At 51.6% G+C, this 6525-nt stretch overlaps 1 pseudogene; it reads left to right on the top strand.

The window, feature by feature from the left end:
- The first annotated feature begins 4126 nt into the window (after positions 1-4126).
- On the top strand, positions 4127-6201 carry LOC103081306 (solute carrier family 28 member 3-like; annotated as a pseudogene).
- The last annotated feature ends 324 nt before the right edge of the window (positions 6202-6525 follow it).

The raw sequence follows: 6525 nt of genomic DNA, 5'->3' as shown, positions 1-6525 counted from the left end.
ATTAGCACTTATCACACTGCACTCTTATTACCCATGTCTGGGTCTCCAGGAATTGACTGTGAAGTTCCAGTGGGCTGGGGCTGTGTCTGATTCATCTGAATCACCACTGCCTACCAGAGGGGCTGGAACATGGTAGACAGTAATAAATATTGGTTGAATATAGGAATTTCCTCTCTGACTAAGATGGGGGCTTGAGAGCATCTTGGAAGCAGGTTCCTGGGAGGAGGTGTCTAGTGACAATGGTGACAGGAACAGTGTGACACAGACATGTTTGCAGACTGTGGGGTTCTGAGCCCCCTGGGGATGTGGTCCATCCCGAGAGATCTGGGACAGAGACAAGGGTGTCCGGCAGCCCTGAGGATTCACGCACCTGGAGTGGCCTCTGTAGCCACGGTGGCCTGAGGAAGCCCAAGGAAGGGCAGGACCACATCAGCTGGGGAGGAGCCCTGCTGTCCTGCGTGTGGCAGGCATACTGTGGACAAGGCTGAGCCAGCATGCACTGTCTCTGGAGGATCTGGCTTCCCACTGCCCTGTAGTTCCCTGGACCTTGGGGTTCTGAAGGATGGTTCTGTGAGGAACAAGGCTACTCAGAGATTTCATGAGAAAAAATCTCCATGAAGGCTCTTGAGAAAGGTCTTTGTGGACTAGACAGTAACTTGAGAACAACAGACCCTGGGGAAAGATCAGGCCAGTGAGGATGTAGGAAGCAGTCAGAGAAGGCCTTGCGAACCAAGCTAAGCAATTGGAGAGCCTTGGAAAGATCTTAAGTTGCAGGAGTCTTATGGAAGCCCACTCCAGAGCAGTGTGGTGAATAGAAGGGAGGGAGCCAGGCTAGGAGCCCTTCCAGTTTTCTGGGTGAGAGGTGACAGTGGCCTGAACCAAGATGGGGAAGCTGGAGTGGACAGGAAGGCATGGGCTAAAGAAGCGTTTGGAGGCGGAAGGGACAGGACCTGGTGACGGGTGCGAGGAGTGACTAGGAGGACCAAGGCTTACACCCCAGGTTACTGAGTGGGGTGAGCAGATTTGTGGGTGACGAGATGAGCTCAGTTTGGGACATGGGAGGTTTGAGGTGCTGTGGGTCATCCGAGGGGAGCTGTCCATTGGGCAGTTGGAGGCAGAGACCCTGCTGGAGTCCAGAGGATGGGCAGGGGCCAAGGCACAGAGTGGAGGAGGTCCCAGGGAGCCCAGGGAGCATCAAGGTCTAGGGAGTTTCTTGCCCCGAGAGCTGTCTGAACACTGAATGTTGGGGGCTGGCCAGAGGAGTCCAAGAAGCTTGAGTAATCAACCCGGGTCCCCTCCAGTCCGCTAACTTGCGCCCACTCACGCATGTCGACCTACGGTTCCAGTTCCACATCTATGCTCTCACTTGCAGGCCCACATCACTCGCACAGCCCTACCTTCGCAGAAGGCGCACCCCTCAGCCCTCTCTCTCTCTCTCTCTTCCCTCCACAGTCCCACCTTTCCCTGCAGACCCTGGGGTTAATCTTCCCCCTCCCCCAGATTAGGGGCACTGCCCCTCTTTGTGCGGCCCAAGTGCCCGAGGCGAGAGAGACCTGGGAGGCTTGCGGCCCTCCGGGCAGCTGAGTTGGGGAGGGCGGAGAGGGGCGCGGGGGTGGAGACACAAAACGGGGGAGGGATCCCGGCTGCAGCTGTCCCGCGAGGGGCCGGGACAAAGGGCCTGCTGGCGGGCCCGCTGGAACCGTTTTCATGCTTGTTGGGATTAGGCGCAGGAAACGTCGCTCGCAATCGTGCGGATCAACAGTCCCGTGAGCGCCGGCGCGTGGGGCGGGCTCGGCTCCACCCGCCCCCAGCTTTGTGCTGAGCTCTCGGCTCCAGGCGGCGCAGGGGTCCGGGGAGGCCGCCCCTTTGTCCGTGCCTTTCGGGGGACGAGCCCCGCCCGGGGACCGCTGGACACCAGCTGAACGCCGGCCTCCTGCCCTCTCCTTCCTCCCCAGCACGGAGCACTAGGGCTCCACCTTGCGCCCCATTATGGGGCAAGCTCACAGCCCCCCAAGCACCGAGCCCCTCGGACTGCTCCCATCCCACGGCCTGAGCCCTCCTTCATCCCCGGTGGGGGGTGGGGGGGGAGGGTGTACATACAGGTCCTTGGGGGACCTGGCCCCTCCCCCGGCCCTGACCTCAGTATGATGATTCCCCTTTTCCCTGAGCCACCTCCCTCCTCCCGCCGGCCAGTCCCACAACAGCCGAATCTCTTCTCAGATCTACTGGAGATAAAGAATGGAGCAAGTAGAAGACGACCGCCCCTGAGCCTAGGGGTTTGGGAAGAGGAGCGGGGAAGGATAAGGTGTGGCTAGAAGCCTTCAGGCCTGGAGACGGCGGAGCAGACGACATTTCTAGCTGTCCGGCGCTGGGGCTGGGAGAGGCTCGTGGGTCTGCGGCGGTGTGCAAACCACCCCCCACCCCGGGCTGGGAGCACTTTTATTTCTGAGAGGGGTTGGGGAAGGAGGAGGAAGCACGCGTGTGGGTCTGTGTCCAGGAGTGTGTGGGTGTGTGTGTGTGTCTGTGCACGGGCGCAGTGCATAGGCATGGGGTCTAGTGCCCCTGTGTCTGTGGGTGCCTGGTGGGTGTGGGCATGTATATGAGCGTGGATTTGAGGTCTGATTTGGAACACCCCCGTCTCATGCTCCTCACCACCAGCATCCCCATTAAACTCATAGGTCTGGGAGAAGGCCCTTTAGCAATTATTTTTAACATACAGCACAACTGCCCAGCTGCATCTCCTAGCTCTGATGACCTCCCCATCCTCTCCTAGTCAGATAGTAACAGCTGACATTTATGGACTCCTTCCTATGTGCCAGGCTCAGCTCTAAGCCCTTTAGATGTGTAAACTTATTGAACTCTCACAAAATGCTATGAGAGAAGCACTAACTGCCCCATTTCACAGTTGAAAAAAGTGAGGCACAGCTTAGTAAGTGGAAGATCCAAGACACCTGGGTCCAGTCTGCGCTAGGAATCACTATCCTTTGTTGCCTCAACTTCTACTCATTCTCTAGGGTCTTCTTCCTCCAGGAAGTTTTCCTTGATCAGGTGTACAGAGATCTCATTGCTTTCCTGTTCTTGTTACCTGTTCATGCTGTGATTAGGAGGAAACACTAACACTGGGTTTGGGGTGTGGCCTGTAGGAAACAGAGGCTGGCAGACATGTCACAGGCTGCCATCAGGGGCCATTCAATCTCCTTAGAGATAGCCACTATAGACCTTTCTCCACTTATAATGGGGTTCCATCCCAATAAACCCATTGTAAATTGACAGTATTGTGAGTAAAAAATGCATTTAATACACCTGACCTACTGAACATCATAGCTTAGCCTAACCTACATTAAACATGCTCAAAACACTCACATTAGCCTACAGTTGGGCAAAATCATCTAACATAAAGCCTGTTTCATAATAAAGTGTTGAATATCTCATGTGATTTATTGAATACTGTACTGAAAGTGAAAAACAGAATGGTTGTGTGGGTACAGAATGGTTGTAAGTGTATCAGTTATTTACCCTTCTGATTGTATAGCTGACTGGGAGTTGCCACTGCCCAGCATCCCGAGGGTATTGAGAGACTGACCATCATACTGCATATCACCAGCCTGGGGAAAGATTAAAATTCAGAATTCAAAGTAGGTTTCTACTGAATGCTTATCAGTTTTGCACCATCAAAAAATAAAGTCAGGGCTTCCCTGGTGGCACAGTGGTTGAGAGTCCACCTGCCGATGCAGGGGACACGGGTTCGTACCCCAGTCCGGGAGGATCCCACATGCCGCGGAGCGGCTGGGCCCGTGAGCCATGGCCGCTGAGCCTGCGCGTCCGGAGCCTGTGCTCCGCAGTGGGAGAGGCCGCAGCAGTGAGAGGCCCGCGTACTGAAAAAAAAGAGTCAAAAAGTCATAAATCAGATTCTCCTAGGTGAGCTGGGGAGTGAACCTGGCGTCTGGCCCTCCATCTGACACACCAGGAAAGAGGCACCAGAGACCATCTGCGGTTCCCGTGCACAGGAGTCTTCCTCCCAGAGTAAAACTGGGCCAGAAGGAATGAGGATAATGAGAAGGATTAGTGAGGTACAGGGGATCTCCAGCCCAGACATTTGAAAAGAATTCAGAGCCCAGCCAAATCCATGAGCAGCAAAAATTCTGTGGAGCTGCAGAGGACGGTAGCCCTCACAGCCGAGGGCTGCAGCGACACCGGCTTTCAGAGTGATGAAGACTGCTTTGAAAACCAGAACATGTCAGGAAATGACAACCCACTAAGGAGTAGAGTTGTGCAAAAGAGAACAAGAAAAGGGCAAACAGGGGGAAGAGCAAGTCACCACTGAATAGGGTTCTCCAAGAAAGGCTGAAGATGAGGAGGACGATCAAGAGACACGTCAAAAGGTGTCTGGAAAGGAAGCATGGTACAGTTTATGAGTTTTGTAGGGAACACAAAACAGCCCTTAAGTATATCATCTGGGGCATTTTAATAGCAAGTTACCTGGCTCTGGTGATTGCGGCCTGTGTGCTGAACTTTCGCAGAGCCCTTCCTCTTTTCGTGATCACGGTGGTTGCCATCTTCTTTGTGATCTGGGATCACTTCATGGCCAGATATGAGTCTCAAATCGCTCAGTTCCTGTCTCCTGGCCAAAGGCTTCTGGACAGCCATTGGTTCTGGCTGAAGTGGGTGATTTGGGCCTGCCTGATCCTGGGAGTTATTTTCTGGCTGGTCTTTGACACCACCAAATTGGGCCAACAGCAGCTGGTGTCCTTTGGTGGACTCCTAATGTACATTATCCTGACATTTCTATTTTCCAAGCACCCAACCAAAGTCTACTGGAGGCCTGTCTTCTGGGGTATTGGGTTACAGTTTCTTCTTGGGCTTTTGATACTAAGGACAGAAACTGGATTTGTGGCTTTTGACTGGTTACGGAAACAAGTTCAGACATTCCTGGAGTACACTGATGCCGGCGCCACATTTGTCTTTGGTGAGTAATATAAAGACCACTTTTTTGCATTTAAGGTCCTGCCCATCGTGGGTTTCTTCAGCACTGTGATGTCCATGTTGCACTACCTCGGACTGTTGCAGTGGATCATTAAAAAGCATTCCTGTGTCCACATCGAAGCAGGAAGGAAGGAGAGAGGATGCAACAGGAAGTCCCCATTTTGAGGAGGGCACCACAGTCGCTGGTTGGAAGGACCACTACAAATTGGGACCATCAACCATGTTTGTTTGAGAGGTTGGATAGGTAATGCTAGTGACTATGGGAACATCTCCTGTTGAATCTGTAGTTCCTTCTGGCAATAGATTTGTTGGACAGACAGAGTCTCCACTGCTGGTCCAACCACATTTACCATACGTCACCAAGTCCGAACTCCACACAATCATGACCACTGGGTTCTCTACCTTTGCTGCAAGTATCTTAGGTGCATTTATTTCTTTTGGGGTTTCATCCTCTCACCTGTTAACTGCTTCAGTTATGTCCACACCTGCAGCATTGGCTATTTCTAAACTTTCTTGACCTGAGACAGAAACACCTAAAATAACTCTCAGGGAGCATCCTCATCCATTTCCCTGGTGGCGAACATCGCTGTGAATTTGATTGCCTTTCTGGCCCTGTTGTCTTTTGTGAATTCAGCCCTTTCCTGGTTTGGAAACATGTTTGACTACCCACAACTGAGTTTCGAAATAATATGCTCCTACATCTTCATGCCCTTTTCCTTCATGATGGGAGTGGACTGGCAAGACAGCTTTATGGTTGCCAAACTCATAGGTTATGAGACATTCTTCAATAAATTTGTGGCTTATCAGAAACTCTCAAAATTGATCCATTTAAGGCAAGAGGGTGGGCCCAATTTGTGGATGGTGTGCAGCAATATATGTCGATTCGTGCTGAGACAATTGCCACTCATGCTCTCTGTGGCTTTGCCAATTTCGGTTCCCTAGGAATAGTGATAGGCGGGCGGACTCACATCCATAGCACTTACTAGCACTTCTGTAGACGTCAACTGCCATCATGTTTTGGAGAATGCCTTCAACTCCAGCTCAGTTAGAAACACAACCAATGTAGTATCATGCTGCCAGAGTCTACTGAGCAGTACTGTTGCCAAGGGTCCTGGTGAGGTCATCCCAGAAGGAAACCATAGCCTGTATTTGAAGGACTGCTGCAATTTGTTGAATCCACCAACACTACACTGCAGTTGGGTTCCTAATACATTTTGAGTTCAGCCACTTCTCCAACAGAACTCTAAGTACAGGTGCTGAATTTTCTGCTTTGGGGAGGAAAAAAAATGCTATTTCCACAGATTGATATTTCTGTCATGGAATCAGCTTTAATTGGAAAGAAGGAAAACGGGATGAACACTTCAGTCTCCAGTCCCAGAAATGTTTTCTGTCTCAGAAGGAAATTCTAGAGACAATGCTGAGATGCTTCTTAATGAAGTGCTCATCACCAATGCTCTTAATAGCATAAAGACTACGTTTTATGAGAAAACACAAACACTAATGACTGGAATAAAGGGGGATTCATACAAAAGAAAGAATGTG

The sequence above is a fragment of the Lipotes vexillifer genome, unplaced genomic scaffold, assembly GCF_000442215.2.
Source record: "Lipotes vexillifer unplaced genomic scaffold, Lipotes_vexillifer_v1.1 scaffold213, whole genome shotgun sequence".
Lineage (NCBI taxonomy): Eukaryota > Metazoa > Chordata > Mammalia > Artiodactyla > Lipotidae > Lipotes > Lipotes vexillifer.
Note: the sequence above shows the minus strand (reverse complement) of the source record. Positions and strands in the feature narration are given on the sequence as shown.